The 23,489-nt window shown below is 39.0% G+C and overlaps 2 long non-coding RNA genes across 2 annotated transcripts in view; both read right to left on the bottom strand.

Annotated features, from left to right (window-relative positions):
* Positions 1-23,489, bottom strand: part of LOC124292363 — a 63,629-nt gene that overhangs the window by 3,275 nt on the left and 36,865 nt on the right. The window lies entirely within an intron of this gene.
* LOC124292364 lies at positions 1,802-4,140 on the bottom strand. The gene is made up of 3 exons (XR_006902431.1): positions 4,097-4,140; positions 2,167-2,298; positions 1,802-1,817 (listed from the first exon to the last, which is right to left on the bottom strand). It is a non-coding gene; the product is annotated as an uncharacterized LOC124292364 (long non-coding RNA).

Here is a 23,489-nt window from a genome sequence, read left to right as displayed (position 1 = left end):
GCAAAGAAATCCACTGTGCAAGAAAACAGTAATCAATCAGTCAACGTATTAAAGTTGAATCCGGTGATGACGTGGGTAAATTAAAATGGCGCCGGCGGGACGACTATAACTTTGGTCTCGTTTCCCTTTGAACCGATACCAATCAAAAGGCAGGATTCAAACAGATATAACGCTTACGGACCTGGGGATGCTGCAGACGTGTGAAGTCTGGAGTTAGGTAAAACAGAACACCATCCACAGCACCCGGCATCATGCACGACCTCACCAGCAACACCAGCAGCAGGACATACGGCATCAGCGCTGTCACATACACCACCTGTATAGAGATGCAATTGCATTCGTTTAGAGACGATAAAGACAAGGAGAACAAAAAGATCTAACGAAATTATTTACAAACAGGGGATTAAGAGGTGTACCTAAAGTGTTATTCTTCCTTCAGATTCTTAATTAGGTGTATATAATATACATTTTGAAAGCTCTGACTAGCAATATTAGGTTTGACTGCAAATGAGGTAACCGTACATCCCTGCTGGGGCAGTCCAGAATTACTTCCTTTTACATGAATTAGCCATCAGAATTCAATACTCATTCACAGCAACATTGCGCATTGAAATTACCTTTCTGGTGGAAACGGAACATATTTTTCATACTTACTCTGTTTAATATTAACTAATAGTTGTCACCTTTCCTAGGGACTTGATCCCTTTCATGACGCATAGGAACACAGCAACACATGCGAAGAACCAGCAGATGACGAGATGAGTCTGTATAGAGCCGAGGTCATCTATCCCTGACGAGATACCGAGAGCCTTGTTCCTGGAGATGTTATGAGTGAGTGAGGGAGTGCGTGAGAGAGTGTGTATTTCAGTCATATTGTGACTTGATCAAGTTATTTAGTTGTATGATGTTATGATCATGTACGGTTGTATGATAATTTAAAAGAACTATCATCGATGAACTAGCAATATATATCACATTTTTGTATTAAAACTAGTCAGAACATTAAAACTGAATACTTGGCACCGATACATAACACTGGGCTAGAGGACGTCAGCAACATAGGTACGAACACCATACTAGGGACAATGGGGACCAACATGGTTCCCCAGCTGTATTTTCTGGCGATTGTCATAGGTTTAGCCAGAGATTATTAAAAAACAATTATTTCGCACTTAAAATTCAGGTAGGTATAATAACGCAGTGAAAGACGTCATCTTATACACCCTTATACTTTGGGGATGTTATGACACGTGACAGCATATATGACATGATTGGCGTTCAGTCAACACCACGTAGTAAATGGTCAATATATACGTGTGTGCGCGTGCGCGCGTTACGATGCATGAAGATCTTACAAAAACCATTGAAGAAAATAGTGCGATACTATACAGGCTTGTGCATCTGATCATATAAAGGGTAAAAGAAATCTGTTGATGGCAGTTTTATGTGTCAAAGTACACTGGTCCTATGTTGTGTAAATGCATTGCATTATAACATGACTCACTGCCAGAACTCCTCTGTTGATGTATGTCCAAACACACTTGACGTTTCTTGAGTTCTGTTAAAAGTTGCATATTCAATGCTTGCAGTTGTATCTGGAGTTGTGTCACTGACACGAGTTGGTTTCATGTATACTGAACTATTTACGCCAGTGTCGCCTACCACGACACACTGTGGCGTGTTCCAGGGATTGCCACAGGTAGTCCAAGGCAGGACGTCAGAGAAGGAGCTGTAGATGTAGTAGACGCCCCAAGAAAATACCACACTGATGTGGAGGGCGACGATACAGCTAACTGCCAGTATGCAAAATCCAAGACCTAGACATGTTGAAAATACATGGGCACGTGGTTAAAACTATACATGTCAATACACAAACACGTGAAAATGTTTTACTTATATATATATATATTGCTTAATCTTTGCGTGTTGTTCATTTTATGGTTGTTGGATGTTGTTAAACTTTGAACTTGCATATTGAATTTTAGAGTGAGTGAGTTAAAAGCGTACATATTAAATGTAGCGATGAAAACAAGGTATTCATTTTAAAATATATGTTGGTCTTTCAGCATATTTGAAATATTTGACATTATAGCTACATTGTGTCCTCGCGAATCACAAACGCTAATTTCAAGTAAATTCTTTGCTGACATATATGCTTGTCATTACCTTTCATGAGTGGACATATTGACCAAATCTTAATAGGTCCTTTAGCAGAAAACTGACCAAGAGCAACCTCCAGGATGAAGAGTGGGATTGCCAACACAGCTGTTGAGATGACGTAGGGAATCAGGAACGCCCCTTTAAAAGAAACAATGATGCAACACTTGTCAAGGGTCACTTACTATATAGATATGTATCTTGTCGTAAACACAGCCTGTGCCATGGAAGCATATTTTTACCCAAACCTATACAGCTTTCTGTTTACCAACAATATTTCGCCTTTCCATTGACAATGGGTTGTATACATGCATGATTTATATGTTCATTTATCTCCAACTGAACCATCAATTTCTTATGAATAGAGTTCAATGGTTTTGTACCGTATTATAATTGGATAACATTGTTTCTGTTAAGATTTTTAGTAAATGTTCATAATGACCCCTGAAGATCGGGCTGAGAATTTATCTTCGGCAACCCATGCTTGTCGTAAGGAACGACTAACTGGATCGGGTGGTCAGGTTCGCTGACTTGGTTGACACATAGTATCGTATCCCGATTAACGTATATCAATGATGTTAAACAGTAAACAAACAAACAAAAACTGATACCGCCTTGTGAGAGACGTTTACAAAGAGGATGTTATACGAGTGTCCATGTCATACTGTGTTTACAAAACGAGTGCCGAAATGTTCTTAAACACAATATGACAAATATGACGAATATATTTTGTTTATTACCGAAGAAATATGTATCATGTATACACTAATCGAAGTGTCTCCATATATTAAGGCCACATCACCTGTAATTGCGGGGGATGAAAATTTCAGCATAATTAGGCGAAGACCTTAGCACCACGTACCGTACGCCCATATGAAACATTTTCATCGGCTGTTATGTGTCAACATTGAGTTTAAATGACACTTTCTACTCTTCCAACTAATCTGCCATTAATCTTGACAAGATCATTGAATTTGATTGACAGCGGTAAAACCGATCGGGCAGCCATGTTATTTGTTTACCTTGTCGGACAGGAAGTATGGAAGTAAAAATGTAATGACTTTTAATTGTTGTATGTATTTGATTAGAAAAAATTGAACAACCTTGTTTATATAACAATAATATTGCACGCGAAACTCGAGGTGACGTTATTCCGAAATGCCAATTTGTGAATGAATGTAGTGAAGCATAGAAAAAATTCATGAATGAAATATGCAATTCCCTTCAAAATCTAGTCTTGACATGGAACACGTCCTCGTAACGTGATATTTTGTCCTAGGGCATGGTCTGAAAAATGTTAATCCTGTTATGGTTTCCCTCGAAGGTAATAATGTGTTATCAGGAATGGATTACTACCTAATGTATGCTGTGGTTTGAAAATATCTTTATTTTGATGTTTTTAGGGTAAAGAATATAACCGCCATAGACTAATTCAGCATAGTGCATTACTTTCTGGAAGGTATATAGACTATGTAGATGGGCATGCGCATGTTTCTTACATCTCTTATTACACCAAGACCAGCCATTGTGTTATTTAAAGTACTTTTCACCCCCGATATAAAGCCTTGGCCAATTTCGGAAGCTTGACCACTGTTGCTACAAGATGAACATTATTCTCTCGGAATATATTTCTTTTACCATGCCGTTGTATTTTATTAAACTTAACATTGCAGTTTGAACTTCCACTCTGTGGTTTAATGTTACTGGAAGTACAACAAAGTATGTTTATAACGAATACGTTTGTAACGAACTGTTTTTATTTGTACCGGGCGCTTCCTGGATACCTTAGTTGAAATGTTCATAACGGTCTACAATTAATGGTCCTGTTGAGTTCGTTATAACCGTAGTTTTAGTGTACATACAATTGCTGCGACACACTTTGTTGTCAATAAAACATTTCGTTGTCAGTTAAACATTTTTGAGAATGCACTGTACCTACCTCCTCCGTTCTTTTGACAGACATATGGAAACCTCCAGAGGTTACCAATACCAACAGAGTAACCAAGCACTGCAATAATACCCTGGAACTTGTTGGACCATTGTGGTTTCCTTTGTTCCACATTCTCCTGATAAGCACTTTCTCCCTGCAACCATATAAAATGATTCATTCATATTTTACACTGGCGATCCATTTGAGATCAGACAGCCGTGTGTTGTGGGGTAATTGGCAAATGTGATACCGTATAATACCGTGACTTGGTGAACGTTTGCGACTATTTCTGGTAGTCCATTACGAAGAAACATAATTCTGTTTTAATATCTGTTACATATAGTTTAGAAGTAGCGCCACTTAGATTGCTATTCTTCGGAAGTCTGAGCGGAACCGTATCAACTGAAAAAACCTTTTTCAAGTCTGTGCTGGCGATTTGGTGCCTGACTATGAGGGTGTGGGTTCGAATCCCGAAGTGGACTCAATCCCGAAAGTACTAGAATTTGTACTTTACTAAGGAAGTGTAATTCCAAATATAACATACGTTGCTTTCTCAAGTCGACACACAATTCTTCTAACATGGACATTATCGAGGCATTTACTGTTTTACTGGACAGCTAGACTAAGAATAAGAGTAGAGTAAATGAATAAATATTATCTATTTACCTTTTTATCTCCGACACGTTCCGTCAAACAAACTTCGGTTTCTTGTTTTGCCATAGCTTTCTTGGATTATCTAAGGGAAAATACATACCGAATTATTTAAATGACAGTACACGAACAGCTCTTTTTAGCACACGTACCAATTAAGACTATGCATGGTACGGATTCGAGGAAAATAGATCGTAAGCGATGGGGAACTTAGTTTTTTGATAGTTTTGTGTTGGTAACCTAAGGTACATCGGAAGGCGAGCTAGCATCTCTTTTTTGTGGAACCACAAATGACCTGGTCATTCTGTTTGCCAAATCCACCAAGTAACGTAAAACAATAGTTCCTGAGGAAGGGAGTCCAACATCGCTTAGAAAACTATTTCTTTTTTTAATAAAGAAGGGAATCCCGTAGTAATTTAAGCCTCAGTTAATTACTGCTTTTGGTATATTTTCTCGAAGTCACAAGACCATAATGGTAAGCTTAATTGGGCATGAGATGTTAATCAGCTTATTTTCTTGACTGGATTTTCTTATATATGGATTTCACAAGAGATTGGAAATTAAAAAAATGCAGAATTTTATAAAAAAACATATTTAAAAAAACCCAACTTTTATGTTTTCAAATTCTCGGCACAGTGCCGATACTATCTTGGCGCGAAACCCTACGCCTTATTTTCGGGTGTGCTGTAAATTGTGACGTCATATGCACACGTTATCTTTGCCTTTTGGTTGTGCTGCTCAGTTCACTTCAGGCCGGCTTTGACGCTACATCGCATCTCTGTACAGGAATTTAAAATTATCTTTTTTGGAATTTATCCTTAAAACTGTGAGTACAACCAGTCTTAAGTTATTTTAGCTGGTGCAGAGCTCTAGATTTAATGTAATATTTCTAAATATCAGTGAAATAGGTATATCCCCACCATGGCTTTGTCTAGACCAATCCAATTACATAGTGAGTGAGTGAGTGAGTGAGTGAGTATTTAACGTCACATCGGCAATATTTCAGCCATATCGTGACGAGAACATAAAATATCACAATCATATTAGAAATGAAATATATGTACATTATAAAAACCTGCCGACGAAGGGCAGTAAAACAACTAGAATATCACAGATATCAACTAAAACTAGCGAACAAAGCTAAAATATTCCAATTAAAGAAGACAATACAATGCAATAAAAATGTTATGCTGCTATAGATCGCCAACAACTGAAGGTAGATCACCATACTAGGAACCATGGGGACTTTGACATTACTTTATGCTACCTGCATGGACCCTAGTTGGATTTACACCATCCCTTCAGCCATTGGCGACAGAAGAGAAATCTAGCCATAAATTAAAAGCACACATATTCTACGATTAAAAACCTGGCACACTTAAATTTGACTTTGAAAGTTTTGGGACTTACGTACCCTCTCAGGAGGACAATAATTTTACGCTACGTCAACCCCTTTGAGGGTACAGCCACTAACAATCTCAGTTACTAATATAAACTACCAATAATAAAATATTTATCTATTTACAAATCAGTCAACAAATCTAATTTTTTTAAAAATGCAATAACTAAATGAGAACTGACATTATTAAAAAGATCCTTCAGAGTTTTGATTTGAAATAGATATCCCTTTGTGATGGAATATTCAATGCAGTCAAGCAAGACATGCTTGACTGTGATCCTTTCATCACAAGGGATACAAAACGGAGGATCTTCGCCTTTTAATAAATATTCATGAGTATATCTGGTATGGCCAATACGACATCGTCGCATAATGACCTCTTCAAATCTGGACTGACAACCCAAGTAGGTGTAACCAATGTAGGGTTTTATTGCATGTAATTTATTAATACCTACTTGGGTGTCCCACTTCTTTGCATCAGATCACGGATATAAGATCTTATAGCAGCTTTGTAATCAGAGTAAGGAAGAAGAAGTGGTGTCACAGATTTGTTGAGTGCTGCCTTGGCAGCAAGATCGGCTCATTGTATTCCCAGAAATGCCAACGTGGCTGGGTAAAACCAACAAAAGATGATGTCGCATTGGCCAGTAGCAAGCCATTATATATTTCAATAATTTCTAATAAAAGTGGATGTTTACAAGAAATATTTTTAATAGCCTGAAGGCAAGAAAGAGAGTCAGAAAAGATGATATATTGTTGATATTTAGTGTGTTTCTTAATATATTTTAAGGCTGTTAATATGGCGTTTGCTTCCAGCTGTAAAAAATAGAGCTTCGTTATCTGGTAAACGAGAGGAGATTGTTCGGGATCCAATGACAGTGGCACATGCCACCGCACCACCATCCTTGGACCCATCTGTAAATAAGGATTTGTATGTATTATATTTATTCTTTAATTGATTATATTCTTGTTTATATTGTAATTCATTAGTTTGAGATTTCTTAAACTTTGTCAGAGTTAGGTCAACTTGTTTGCCTCACCAGTTGCCAAGGAGGAGAAGAAAGAAGACGGGAAGGAGCTATATTTTCCAACTCAATGCCGGCTGCAGAAATGAAAGACTTAATTCTGTATCCCAAGAGGTGGAACAAGAGAAGGTTTTTATTGTATAAATCCCATCATAGACGGGATGAAAGACACAGTGTGAATGCAGGCTTAGACTCGCTAGAATATAGTTTAGTAATATATTGTAAGGATAATTTGACACGACGTTGTGTAAAGAAGGCTCATCTGCTTCAACATAGAGACTGTCAATAGGAGAGGTTCTGAAAGACCCAAGACAAAGTCTGAGACCCCTGGTGATGGACAGAATCAAGTAGTTTGAGGTTGCTTTTGGTGCAGGCCCCACCATATACGATGGAGCCGTAATCAAGCTTCGATCGGACCAGTGATCTATACAGGTGAAGGAGGGTAGTTTGATCCCTCCCCACTTTGAGTTGTAAATAACTTTCAACAAATCAAGTGCCTTCAGGCATTTAGCTTCATGGAGTTTAATATGCGCAAAAAGGACAAATGGGAGCCGGAAGATTAGACCCAAGAATTTGGCCTCATTAAACAACTTTGATGGGGTGCCATTTAAAAGAATGATTCCTGGATCTCTTTATGCGGCTTGGCATTTTCTACAAAAGTGTAGACAATTAGTTTTTGGACTTGGAAAAAGTCAACCGTCTCAAGACACCATTTATTTATTTTATTTAAACACAACTGCAATTGCCGTCTTCAATGGTATGCATATTTTACCACGACAAGAAATATTAAAAATCATCCACAAAAAAGTATCCATCAATTGAATCGTTTAAAACCTTGGATAAACTGTTTATCTTGATAATTAAGAGTGTGACAGATAAAATGCTGCCAGATTGAGGGACACACCCTGATCACAACTATAGCCGATCAGACAGGGTTGAACCCACTCGGACTCTGAAATTGCCTGTCCGTTTTAAAACTAATGATATAAAGAGAGGCAAACGGCCTCTCCTCAAACCGAAATCATGTAAATCCTTCCCAAAATGCCATGCTTCCAGGTGGTATCATATGCTTTTTCAAGATCAAAGAAAATTGATACAGCATGTTGTTTATTTTACTATAGCATTCTTAACAAAAGGTTCTAAGCGCACTAAATGATCGATGGTACTACGTTTTTACGGAAACCACATTGGATATCTGTTATAAGGTGATTGGTTTCCAGATACCAAACTAATCTGTTATTTCACCATACGTTCCATGGTTTTGCAGACACAGCTAGTTAGAGATATTGGTCTGTAATTCGACGGATCTGTATGATCCTTGCCAGGTTTTGGTATTGGTACAACAATGGCATTACGCCATGAAGGGAGGAAATTTCTCCAGACGTCCAAATATTGTCAAATATATCTAAAAGTGTCCATCAGACATGGTTCCGGTAAGTGCTTCAGTAGCTGAAGTAATGAGTATTGTCATCACCTCGCTGCAGTGTCATGAAGCTTGCTGGCGAGCAGTATGTAGCTCATGTAATGAAAACACTTCATTATAATCTTCCAATTGTTATTTGATTCTGAAATTAAGTTTTGTCTTTTCCTGTTGTGTTGATATCTTTTGGAAACTCAGGGACATAATTTGTCGATGATGAATTTTTGGCAAGCAGTTTCACCAATTTTATTTGCAATGTCAGATTTATCAGTTAATAAGTTATCACCATCTTTAAGATGGTGTACAGCTAGATTTTGAACCTTTACCTTTATTCGCTGAACCATGTTCCAAACCTTTTAGACATTAGCGTGCGCAGAATTAATTTTGGAGACATAATTTTCGCCAAGAATTGTCGTTTGTTTTGTTTAAACGTACGTGACGCGCCTTTACATTGAGCATTTTAAATTTATTTAAATTATGGACAGTTGGATGATGGCGGGAAATAACGCCTCAGCCTTTTTTCCTCCTTGCTTTTCTGGCTTGGTCTACAATCCGTATCCAAACCATGGTTTCGCACATGCGGAGTCGTAGAGGACTTTGGGCATACACTCATCAGCTATGTCATTTAAAATGTCGTTAAAAGTTTGAATGGGATCAGTTATATCACTGAAAATATTCAGGGTCACCCAGTTTCTGATGTGTACAAAAGTTTCATATGTACACTCAGTTAGCCTTCGAAAGCTCCATCTTGTGCATGATGGAGAATCAGATGGAGTTATTTCTTGAAAGCATAGTTGGGAAGTAGGTCACTTCCACAAAGGTCAATTTGAACAGACCAATCAAATTCATTCAAAGAGGTTAGAATCTGCAAAGAGACAAATCCAGAGAGGAATAAGTGCCAGATGCAGGATGTAGATAGGTGCTTGAATCATCATTAACAATGTACAGGTCATTATTGGAAATAGAAGTCTCTCAATTCACTATTTTACCTTTTAGTATTAGTGGTAGTACTGCCCCAGAGTGGAGTTGTGACCGTTTAAGGAAAAATAATTATAGGCTTCAAAAACTGACGTAAGTAAAATTATCTGTCTGTTTCAGATACGTCTCTTGCAGACAGAACGCTGATGGTGTTAAATCCCTGGATTAATAGCTGTAATTCATTAAAATTTGTCCGAATTCCTCTACAGTTCCACTGCACAATATTAGTGTAGATAGACCTATTTTTAGGTGTGGAATTAATTGGGGATCTACCCTGCACCTGTTTTGGAGTGGCGACAAGCTTCGTGCCCTAGATTGGACGTTTTCGGACACGTCCATATCCTCAAGTGATCCGTATTTGTTATATAAGTTTGATTTTATTTTCAGACCCTTTGGGGCTCTGCCACTTTGTTTTTTGTGAAGAATCAGGCTTAGGTTTATTTTTGTCCTCTAGGAACTTGTTGTACATTAGACAAAGATTGAGACTTTGTGGGGGCTGTGAAGATGAACACATGCTCAGAAGCTGACCCTGACTGACTTTGTGAATTGCCAGGAAGTGGCTCAGCAGTCTGAGTAGATATTGCAGGTGAGAAAATCTGTGGAGAATCGGTGTTCATCCAAGTCAAGTCGGTTTGGCAACCTGAAGAAGATTTAGAAATTTTAGTGGATGGCTCAGATGGTGTTTTGGTTTTGAAGCATATGTTTCTTGTGGTCAGATCTTTGAACAAGTTGTTTCGCTTCGGCAAAACTAATATTTTGAGTAAATTTGATCCTGTTAATTTCCATCTGGTGCTTCCAAATTGGACACTCTTTAGAGAAAGAGGAATGGTCTCCTGAACAATTGGTGCATTTCTTGTAATCACTGTCACAATCTTCTGTTGTGTGGGTCTTCTCACCGCAGTGAGCACACACAACAACAGACAATGTGCAGGTACTTACACCATGACCATACTTTTGGCACTTGAAACATCTCAGTGGATTCGGAATGTACGTGTCGACAGTTTGATGTGACAGTAACCAGCCTTGATTGACTTTGGAGCAGTAGGAGTAGAAAAAGGAAAACAAGATAAGTGTTGGTTTGTTGGATCTGGTTGTATTTTCGGGTAGTAAAACGTTTGACGAATATCACACCTTGGTCCTTCATCCTCGGAGGCAATATCAATTTCCATCATATCAGCAAAAAGTCTATCTCGGTCTCTCATAATGCCCTTTGCTGGTGTTAAGTGTTCGGTGGGCAGAGATCGACACTGGAATGCCGACGAATGATTTAGTTGAAGGGAGGTTGTTTGCCTGGTGCCTTTTAGTGCATTCAACAAGTAAAGAACCAGTACGTAAACGTTTAACATTTCTCACATCTCCTGCAATGCCTTGTATGCCCTTAGATACAGCAAAGGGCTCAGCTTTAATGGAGTATTGTCAGTGGTCTCAATTACAATAAATCGTGGCCAGTAATCAATAGATGTGGACAGTCTTTGGTTGTTAACATCAGGATCAGTAGTATCAAGAGGACGTTTTGATTGTTTGAGGGGGGTTCGTAAGCCATGGTAAGGTTATATTGTTTCGTCATCCGAGCTCCCCACCCACCACGGAGTATCACAAGGACAATGCTAAAAGCAGGCGGGTCTCCAGCCTGCAGCACCAAGGATACCCGGATGATATACGCACGCAGAATAATACAAAAGTAATTATTCCACCTGATTGGCCCATGAGCCACCGCCTTCTGGGCATACGACTCTAGGCAAAAACACTGAAAGTGTGTTTTGAAAATCTAATTCCTAAAAATTCGCCAAGACTTTTAAAAGAGTATGTTACAATTTTCAAAATTTTGTGCAACATTCCATAATGTAATGCTCAGGGCTTGGCGTGACCAGCCGATTGGTTGAACCAGGCCCATTCAACCACCCGTCTAGGTGAAGTCAGGGCCGAAGTGGTGTGTTGGGCAAAGGAACACTGTTCCTGGAACCAGTGCCCTCAACCACCAGAATCCCGTCCTCCACCGACACAGGGGCGCAACCCACGGCAAACGGGTTGGTGGACCAAATATCCCCCCGGGTCCACAACGGGGGCTCGAAGAGCGCTTAGCGTTACCGGTCTGATGTTGACCCTTTAGCGTTACCCAGCACCCACCACGAGGAGGTGGCTCTTCGCGGGTGCCAGAGGAATAAGAAAAACTTTAACTCTTCCTTGTCTGTTTACCGTGATGACGGTGTTCACTTGACAGATGATAGCAGTTACAAATTTTATAGAAGCTTACGGGGCTGTATTCTTTCTTGTTCAGATCTAAAGAGTATTCGGTAGTGCCATTGGTATTTCACAATAGATGTGATATTCATGCGTTATTGTTTGCTGTTACCTGGTCGTATGAAGCAGAATGCTTTATAATATATTCTTAGGATGGCATCCTTGGATTTCAAAGTACCAAGGCAAGGCGAATTATATCGTATTTACCATTAATAATCCGAGTAATCGGCTAGAATACATTGACCACAATATTTTACATGATCAATTTTTAACCACCACGATCCACAGGTTGCACACATTTATTGTTCGTTTATGGCAGTATATCTCTTGTTGTGTTTGGTAGGTGAACCTTCGTGTTTTTCCTCTGCTCAAGCACTGCTTCCTCGGGGAGCCTGTTTGTAATGCAATGTATTACGTGATGTTCGCGGAATTGAAGCCTGCTGCAGTACGCGTTTTTCTTCTGCAAGAGCACTAATGATTCTGTAATCTGTGTTAGTTGCCGCGTTGTGGCACTTCTCCCTTGGTGGAGGCTTAAGCTTAGCCCATGGTTATGTACAATGCCAGCATAGTGGTGGGCTTTATAACTTTACATATATGCCAGAGAGTCATTTAGCATCGGTTACCGCACGTCATTTCTATATACAGCTTTACTCTGTCGGTCTCAAGTACATTACTTGCGGAGGAGTGTGCGGATTTAATACTCATTCAAATATGCTGTATGGCGCTGGTATGAATATAACGTACCCTTAAGGGAATGTATGCCTAAAAAATATTGGTGTATTTTCACAAGGGTGGCCATAACACGTATCTGCTGGTATAGTTATTTTTGTTCTCAGGCCAAATCTGGTCACAGGATGCCTCGTTCCGCTAGGATCCGAAAACGTCCCGGCCAGCCACAGAACAACACATCGGCCAGCAGGATGAGCTCACAAGTGTCAGTTTGTCTCAGAAACCCAAACATCCTCAACGCCGGTGTGGGCTGGATGACAGAAACGTCACGGCTGGAAGGACCGAACATCCTGCGGAAGGGTCTAATACAGCAACTAACAATGACAACACAACTGCTGTACAGGGTGAGGTTGCCCTTAATCCTTTTGTTTGGAATAAGCCAATGTCCACCGACATAAACGAGACCGAAATTCAAGAGTTTAAATCTACTTCCATACCTTTAGGCATCGGGGTAGGAGACAAGCTAAAAGCTAAAATTTGGCGCAATGAATTCGTTGAAATGTCCTCTCGACGGCCAAGTGATGATCCCAATGAGAATCACATAATTAGCATATCTGGTCAATCTCTTAGTTTCCCTAATCAAGCCAAGAAGATGTTTCTTTCCATTGACAAGTGGGTCTCGGCATTCCACATATTCATGTCAGTTTACTTTCAGAAATATCCTAAGGATGTTCAGGCTATGTTAAAGTACATTACCACAATCAGGGATCTTGCTCAGAAAGGGGGCATCTGGTATGCTTATAACATATGTTATATTTGGGATTACACTTTCTTAGTAAAGTACAGATTCTAGTACTTTTGTTGGATTGAGTCCCATCCCCGGACTCAACCCAACAAAACTACTAGAGTCTGTACTTTACTAAGAAAGTGTAATCCCAAATATAACATATGTTACATTTGACCACTTTCTAAATGACATTGTGTATTTGATGGTGTGCTTATGGCAATGGTTTTCGTAAGTTGGGGATTGCAAACAAATTAGACTGGGGAACAGTACACTGGGAATTATGGTCTAGTGCAATCGCTGCAAACATGCATAATTTTCGTCCCCCCTAATCAAATACAGTCTAGAGCAAAAGTTGCTGCTAGGTGCAAATTCTCGCTTACGGCTTCTTCTGCAGTTTCCATCACGGGCGGGAATGCAGTATCAAAACTTGCAGATACTGTCACGCCTGTCCCCAATGCGGAGGTAGCCACAGCTTCAGTAAATGCTTGCAAAAGAAGGACATTAGTAGACAAAATCGTCCCAACCAATCTCCCAACCCCAATAAACGTTGCTAAACTGGAACAATGGCTTGAGGGATATGACAAGGAAATTACTAATTACCTCCTTGAGGGTTTCAGGTGTGGCTTTCGGATCGGTCATGGTGGCAGTTTCAAAGCAGGAAAAGTTTAAAAAGTGCTACTGATAAGGCCGAAGTATTTCAAAACAAAATAAATAAGGAACTGAGTTTGGGTAGGATATCTGGCCCACATAAACAGGTTCCACGTCGGGATTTCCATTTGTCTCCCTAAGGTGTATGTCCAAAGAAAGTTCCTGGTCCGTTTAGAATGATCCATCACTTATCTTATCCTTATGGTAGTTCGATCAATCATGGTATACCTAACGAAGCTAGTAAGGTATGTTATGCATCGTTAGATGACGCAATTGACATTATTGTTGGACTGGGCCCAAAATCCTACATGGCAAAGTGTGACATAGTGATCGAGTGAGTTAAAATTTAACGTCACATCGGCAATATTTCAGCCATATCGTGACGAGAACAATTAATTTTATACATAGTAAGTAATGGTAAACTGTAAAAACCTGTCGACGAAGGACAGTAAAACAACTAGAATATCACAATCACAACTAAAACTAGTATGGAGAGTTAAAATTGATAGCACTATTTAGACAATACAATTTAAAAACAAGCTATAGATCGCCAACACCAGAAGGTAGATCACCATTCCAGGGACCATGGGGACTTACAGTACCTTGGCTACCTGCATGGACCCTAGTTGGATTTACACCATCCCTTCAGCTGCTGGCGATTGTAAGAAATGTTAGCCACAATTAAAATGACAAGAATGCTACGTTTAAAAATCCTGGCAAGTTTAAATGGACTTTGAATATTTTGGGACTTACGTACCCTCTCAGAAGGACAATAATTTTACACTACTTCAACCCCCTTTGAGGGTACAGCCACTAACAATCTCAGTTACTAATCTAAACTACCAATAATAAAATATGTATCTATTTACAAATCGGTTAACAAGTTTAATTCTTTTAAAAAGGCAATTATTAAATGAGAACTTATATTACTAAAAAGATCCTTCATAGTTTTTACTTTGAAATAGATATCCCTTGTGATGGAATATTCAACACAGTCAAGCAGGACATGCTTGACCGTGATTCTTTCATCACAAAGGATATACAAACGGAGGATCCTCACCTTTAATAGGTACTCATGAGTATATCTTGTGTGGCCAATACGACATCGTCGTATGATGACCTCTTCAAATCTGGACTGACAACCCAAGTAGGTGTAACCGATAGTTGGTTTTATTGCATGTAATGTATTGATACCTACTTGGGTGTCCCACTTCTTTACATCAGATCACGGATATAAGATCTTATAGCAGCTTTGTAATCAGAGTATGGGATCAGAAGTGGTGTCACAGATTTGTTGAGTGCTGCCTTAGCAGCAAGATCAGCCATTGTGTTCCCAGAAATGCCAACGTGGCTGGGTAACCAACAAAAGACGATGTCGCATTGGCCAGTAGCAAGCTCATTATACAATTCAATAATTTCTAATAAAAGTGGATGTTTACAAGAAAGATTTTTAATAGCCTGAAGACAAGAAAGAGAATCGGAAAAGATGATGTATTGTTCATATTTACGGTGTTTATTAATATATTTAAGAGCTGTTAAGTGTGACATAGAATCAGCTTTCAGAATCATACCCGTGCATCCTGATGATTATCATTTACTAGGCTTCAGTTGGATTGGAGAATATTACTTTGATAGGTGCTTGCCAATGGGGTGTTCGTCGGCATGCAAATATTTTGAGACATTTAGCACGGCTTTGAACTGGATTGCAGTTAACAAGCTAGGTATTGGCTACATGCTACACATTTTATATGACTTTCTCATTATGTCCCGTGCCAAGGATATAGGTCAAAACGATTTGGATGCATTTTTTAATCTCTGCAGTGATATCGGGGTTCCCTTAGCCCCAGGAAAAACAGTCGGACCAGCGAACTGTCTCCAGTTTCTAGGGATTGAAATAGACACCTTAGCTATGGAAGCCAGGCTACCTGTGGACAAATTATGTAAGGCTAGGATCTTGACTGCCAACATGTATAGGAAAAAGAAGGTTAGACTCAGTGAACTACAGTCCTTGTTGGGTTATCTTAATTTCACTTGTAAGGTTGTAGTACCAGGCAGGGCATTTTTTTTAGAAAACTGTACGATCTAACGCTTGGTGTAAAGAGAACCTATCACAGGACAAGGTTGAATAAACAGAGCAAGGAGGCCTAAAGTTATGGTTACAATTTCTAAGTCAGCATAACGGGATCTCCATGTTACGGAAACATGTGTGGTTGTCTAATAGTTCTCTACATCTCTTCACTGACGCTTCGGCGTCATTAGGGTTTGGAATAGTTTTTAAGAGTAAGTGGGCATTTGGTGTCTGGCCAGATAGCTGGAAAACATTAAACATCACTATCTTGGAATTCTTTCCAATCGTGTTGGCGGTTAAATTCTGGGCTGAAGAGGTACGAGGAAAATGTATTCTCTTTTCGTACAGACAAAATTGTATTAGTTTCTATCATTAACAAGCAAACATCTGATGTCTTTGGTGAGGGTCCTAGTGCTGTCCTGTATGGAATGAGATATCAATTTTAAAGCAGAACATATACCGGGTAGTCTGCAGGCCGCCTTTCTCGTTTACAGATATCAAAATCAGGCACTTTGGGCAGACAAGGCAGGAACGCCTATTCCTCCATCCCTACATTCACTTAGGTCCCTTTTTGGTGGCGGCACTTTGCAAAAGTAGTCAGTCTACCTATTCCAGGGCTTGGGATTTGTACAGAAAATTCTCCCCAGATTGTCTTGGCATTTATCCATTGCTACCGATAGCATCGCCTAACTGGTCACTATCCGTGGCATACAGGTTTCATTTGCAACTATCTAGGACCTACATTTCAGCATTGAGTTACATTCATAAAATTCGTGGTTTGGACGACATGTCTAACTAATTCAAAGTACAGAAACTACTGCAGGTTCCTACGTGTCTGAAGAATTCTGTAGACCAACGTTTACCAATTACAGAGGAAATACTTGGTAGAATGGTGGATACTTTACCTGTTGTATTTTCTGATCCCTCAATCAGATTACCTTACGAATGTTTGTGGTTGCCTTTCACGGATTTTTTCGTATTGGTGAACTTACGGTGCGAAGTTTGGATAAACAGGCGCCCTTGCACGTTCACTTTCCGTCTCTGCAGCGCATATCAATATCGCAAAGTTCAAGCATCACATCGGAAAGACCAGTAAGATTGTCACTTTAGACAAGTTAGACAATAAGTTATGCCCAGTCGCTGCTCTTCGAAGTTACCTTCGAAATAGGTCTCTAATTTCAGGCCCTCTCTTTTGTGACAAATGCCTTTAGCCAGCTACTAGATCATCCTTTAACTAGGTGCTTAAGGTTTTATTGAACTTCTTAAAGTTGGATTCTATTAGATATCTTTCGTCGACAGGTTTTCATAATAATACATTATTCCATTTCAATGTCAAATATGTTCTCGTCACGATATGGCTGCAATATTGCCGATGTGACGTTAAAAAATAACTCACTCACTCACCATAGTAGATATAAAGGCCACAGCTTTCGTATTTGCGCAGCTTAAACGGCAGCAAAGGAGGGTTGGTCTGACGCAAACATTCGACAAAGGGGCCACTGGAATTGAGATGCATTTAAATCGTACATTCGTGTCCATTTGAAATAATCATATATGGTTGCTATCTCTATTGTGGTTATGCGAACAACTATCTACTTCTGATATGTAATTAGAAACCATCTATGTGTACACTCTCATGGTGTAGTCTTAAATTGTTTCTAGTAAATACCTCCTGCCCATTAGCAAGGGCAATGGGCTCGAGTCCGGTCGGTTAGTGGAAGTAGTGCTATACGAGACTGTCGTTATTATTTCATGAAGCTTTGTAATTTCCCAGAAGGAGTGTTATGGTACATTTAGCATAAATAGGGAACGTTATTTCTCGCAGGGGCAGACATACGTTCCCTAGTAATGTAATTGGTCAATATGGTTATTAACTAGTTTTGTTTAGAATGGTTAACAGTTAATTTTTTAGTGTTCATTTGATTAGTTCGTTAATGTTTGGTCAGTTATACAGATTGTTCTAGCACGTGCAGGCGATCTAAGTTACCTTAGGTAATATTGAAAGTGAATTTCATGTAATATTTGTGTGTACCAAGTATTCAGATTTACGAAGTATTTACCATTTACCTCAGCACCTGCAAGAGATAAACGCATATTGTCCAATCTGTTAAACTCTTAAGAATACTGATATTATTAAATTGCAATGTATTATATAACATGTATTCAATGCAAGAAATGTCACCATCGCCACGAGCATTTCATTGTAGAAATTAAACTTGTACTATAGGCCCAAAATACTGAATAAAATGAATCTGAAATCTATTTTGGTAAAGGTTATTGCGGAGAATGAGAGTGAGTGAGTGAGTTTTACGCCGCACTCGTCAACATTCCAGCTATATGACAGTCTGCAAATAATCGTGTCTGGACCAGGCAATCCAGTGATCACATGAGCATCGATCTACTCAATTGGGATACAATGACATGTGTCAACCAAGTAAGTGAGTCTGACCACCCGTTTCCGTTAGTCGCCTCTTACGACGAGCATGGGTTACTGGAGACCAATTCTAACCCGGATCTTCATAGGTCTCAGAACACTGGACCATCCGTGACCCATTTTCCGGAAATCAAGCAGGAAAACGTACGTGTTGCTGCTGACTCGGCACAGCAGTACTTCCAGCCACAATGTGACTGCGGCCTTTTCGTTTGTATGGAGTCAGAGTAACATATGGTATTTGATACAATTCTTCACCCCCCATTTAATCATTTTAGGAAACTGTATGAATACGATCTAGCATTTACATTTGGAAAGTGGGTTGCGTTGTTATCAGTGCCATATGCGTATTGGCGAATGATTTCTGCTTGGGTTCAAACCTGTACCAGCGGTTTTGTTATCGGTACAATTACTTGACCTCTGTAATGACCCCATGACTCTCCAATGGCTGAAAGAAGCCGAACGTTTCGATGCTTTCCGAATGTTTTCATTCAAGTAAAACTAATATCTGACTTTGTGTAAAGTCACTGCAAACGTTATTGATATCCTTCTATTGAAATGAAATGGGAAATTTATATTCAATATCTTTTTACAATTCCGACCATTTAAATCAACTGACCAAACAGCCCCACACTTCCGGTCACGAACACTTTAAAAATATTATTTATATCTAATAATAAAACAATTCCCGGGAACTGATATCCATTATCCGACACTGCAGACGTAAATCATGTTAGTCAAGCGCCTTCTAATGTCAAGTCAAATGTTTATTTGAACGGTAGCATATTTCACCTTAACCCGTGTGAAACTAACTGCTTTTACAGACCTAAACTTCCAATTCCCAAGACATCCCTTTATTATTTTAGGTGTCTATAGCTAATTATTTAGTATCAAGAGGAGAATGTTATACAATATACGGCTCTGTGGATCGGACAAGCGTTCTTTCGGTGTCAATATATCATGTTATTCGAGCTAGGAAACTTACCATAGCAGTTGTGGTGTAGCCTTTGTAGTTCTTGTCCTCCAACTGTGGCCGATCGTCTTCAGCCGAAACTGAACAATCAGTTGGTAATTATCTGACTGGAGACTCGTAATGATATTTGAAAGGGGTACCTGCTTTAATCAACAAAGCATTGAGATACTCATGAGTGCAGGTTTTATACGTATCATAGATCAAACATATGTTATTTAAATGTGTAAATTGATTAATTATTTTTCTGTTAGAATATTTATGGATCAACTACAATGATTGAAACACAATCGGCCAGAATGAATTGATTAAAACACACATGCATGTACATTGAGTTCGTTCAAGAAAGTAACAAACTGTAAATAACACCATAGATAATGGCTTCTTTCAAGTCGGTATTATACATAGTAAAAAATGGTAGATTAAATTCGTAACTGAGATTGTTGGTGTGGGTATCAAATGAATTCATTTGGGTGAACGGGTACGGAGTACAATCAGTAATTTGACTGTAAATGACTAACCTTGGAACTCGCACTTAAAGTTTTCATTTATGAGACAATGTTTTGATTGTTTGATATATATTTCAACAGCACCTGTTCTGGCAATTTGAAGTACTAGACATATCAGGTCAGGTGCTACGTCATTATGTTAAATTGAGTGACGTAACTGATGAAGGGCATGCGTCGTACAGGTGGGTCATAAGAGTGGGATCATGCCGTTAATTAAGGATTTTTTGGTGTGATAAATTATCATTTAATAATTTGTTTGTTAAAAGATATAGAATTACTCGATATATTTTGATTATATGTTTTGTAAATAGTTCAATGGTATTTTTAAAAAGTTGGTAGATTAAATTCGTAACTGAGATTGTTGTTATGAGCATCAAATGAATTCATTTGGGTGAACGGGTACTGATTTTATCACGTCAATAATTATGAGTACAATCAGTAATTTGTAATCTAAGTTACTCATCTAAACTACCAATAATAAAATACATATCTATTTACAAACTATTCATCAAAATTTATCTAGTAATTCTATTTCTTTTAAAAATTCAATGATTAAATGATAATTAATACTAAAACGATCCTTCACTGTTTTGACATTAAAATATTTATCCCATGTGATGGCAAAATTAATACAGTCAAGCAAGACATGCTTGACTGATTCTTTCATCACAAGGGATACAAAACGGAGGATCCTCACCTTTTAATAGGTACTCATGAGTATATCTTGTGTGGCCAATACGACATCGTCGTATGATGACCTCTTCAAATCTGGACTGACAACCCAAGTAGGTGTAACCGATAGTTGGTTTTATTGCATGTAATTTATTGATACCTACTTGGCTGTCCCACTTCTTTTGCATCAGATCACGGATATAAGATCTTATAGCAGCTTTGTAATCAGAGTATGGGATCAGAAGTGGTGTCACAGATTTGTTGAGTGCTGCCTTAGCAGCAAGATCAGCCATTGTGTTCCCAGAAATGCCAACGTGGCTGGGTAACCAACAAAAGACGATGTCGCATTGGCCAGTAGCAAGCTCATTATACAATTCAATAATTTCTAATAAAAGTAGATGTTTACAAGAAAGATTTTTAATAGCCTGAAGACAAGAAAGAGAATCGGAAAAGATGATGTATTGTTCATATTTACGGTGTTTATTAATATATTTAAGAGCTGTTATGTGACATAGAATCAGCTTTCAGAATCATACCCGTGCATCCTGATGATTATCATTTACTAGGCTTCAGTTGGATTGAGAATATTACTTTGATAGGTGCTTGCCAATGGGGTGTTCGTCGGCATGCAAATATTTTGAGACATTTAGCACGGCTTTGAACTGGATTGCAGTTAACAAGCTAGGTATTGGCTACATGCTACACACATTTTATATGACTTTCTCATTATGTCCCGTGCCATGGATATAGGTCAAAACGATTTGGATGCGTTTTTTAATCTCTGCAGTGATATCGGGGGTTCCCTCTTAGCCCCAGGAAAAACAGTCGGACCAGCGAACTGTCTCCAGTTTCTAGGATTGAAATAGACACCTTTAGCTATGGAAGCCAGGCTACCTGTGGACAAATTATGTAAGGCTAGGATCTTGACTGCCAACATGTATAGGAAAAAAAGAAGGTTAGACTCAGTGAACTACAGTCCTTGTTGGGTTATCTTAATTTCACTTGTAAGGTTGTAGTACCAGGCAGGGCATTTTTTTAGAAAACTGTACGATCTAACGCTTGGTGTAAAGAGAACCTATCACAGGACAAGGTTGAATAAACAGAGCAAGGAGGCCTAAAGTTATGGTTACAATTTCTAAGTCAGCATAACGGGATCTCCATGTTACGGAAACATGTGTGGTTGTCTAATAGTTCTCTACATCTCTTCACTGACGCTTCGGCGTCATTAGGGTTTGGAATAGTTTTTAAGAGTAAGTGGGCATTTGGTGTCTGGCCAGATAGCTGGAAAACATTAAACATCACTATCTTGGAATTCTTTCCAATCGTGTTGGAGCGGTTAAATTTTGGGCTGAAGAGGTACGAGGAAAATGTATTCTCTTCGTGCACAGACAAAATTGTATTAGTTTCTATCATTAACAAGCAAACATCTGATGTCTTTGGTGAGGGTCCTAGTGCTGTCCTGTATGGAATGAGATATCAATTTTAAAGCAGAACATATACCGGGTAGTCTGCAGGCCGCCTTTCTCGTTTACAGATATCAAAATCAGGCACCTTGGGCAGACAAGGCAGGAACGCCTATTCCTCCATCCCTACATTCACTTAGGTCCCTTTTTGGTGGCGGCACTTTGCAAAAGTAGTCAGTCTACCTATTCCAGGGCTTGGGATTTGTACAGAGAATTCCCCCCAGATTGTCTTGGCATTTATCCATTGCTACCGATAGCATCGCCTAACTGGTCACTATCCGTGGCATACAGGTTTCATTTGCAACTATCTAGGACCTACATTTCAGCATTGAGTTACATTCATAAAATTCGTGGTTTGGACGACATGTCTAACTAATTCAAAGTACAGAAACTACTGCAGGTTCCTACGTGTCTGAAGAATTCTGTAGACCAACGTTTACCAATTACAGAGGAAATACTTGGTAGAATGGTGGATACTTTACCTGTTGTATTTTCTGATCCCTCAATCAGATTACCTTACGAATGTTTGTGGTTGCCTTTCACGGATTTTTTCGTATTGGTGAACTTACGGTGCGAAGTTTGGATAAACAGGCGCCCTTGCACGTTCACTTTCCGTCTCTGCAGCGCATATCAATATCGCAAAGTTCAAGCATAACAACGGAAAGACCAGTAAGATTGTCACTTTAGACAAGTTAGACAATAAGTTATGCCTAGTCGCTGCTCTTCGAAGTTACCTTCGAAATAGGTCTCTAATTTCAGGCCCTCTCTTTTGTGACAAATGCCTTTAGCCAGCTACTAGATCATCCTTTAACTAGGTGCTTAAGGTTTTATTGAACTTCTTAAAGTTGGATTATATTAGATATCTTTCGTCGACAGGTTTTCATAATAATACATTATTCCATTTCAATGTCAAATATGTTCTCGTCACGATATGGCTGCAATATTGCCGATGTGACGTTAAAAAATAACTCACTCACTCACCATAGTAGATATAAAGGCCACAGCTTTCGTATTTGCGCAGCTTAAACGGCAGCAAAGGAGGGTTGGTCTGACGCAAACATTCGACAAAGGGGCCACTGGAATTGAGATGCATTTAAATCGTACATTCGTGTCCATTTGAAGTAATCATATATGGTTGCTATCTCTATTGTGGTTATGCTTAACAACTATCTACTTCTGATATGTAATTAGAAACCATCTATGTGTACACTCTCATGGTGTAGTCTTAAATTATTTCTAGTAATACCTCCCGCCCATTAGCAAGGGCAATGGGCTCGAGTCCGGTCGGTTAGTGGAAGTAGTGCTATAATGACTGTCGTTATTATTTCATGAAGCTTTGTAATTTCCCAGAAGGAGTGTTATGGTACATTTAGCATAAATAGCGAACGTTATTTCTCGCAGGGGCAGACATACGTTCCCTAGTAATGTAATTGGTCAATATGGTTATTAACTAGTTTTGTTTAGAATGGTT

The sequence above is a fragment of the Haliotis rubra genome, unplaced genomic scaffold (assembly GCF_003918875.1).
Source record: "Haliotis rubra isolate DU_JTF1 unplaced genomic scaffold, ASM391887v1 Scf515, whole genome shotgun sequence".
NCBI classification, from domain to species: Eukaryota; Metazoa; Mollusca; class Gastropoda; order Lepetellida; family Haliotidae; genus Haliotis; species Haliotis rubra.
The sequence above is the reverse complement of the archived record's forward strand: the minus strand, read 5'-3'. Positions and strand labels throughout refer to the sequence as shown.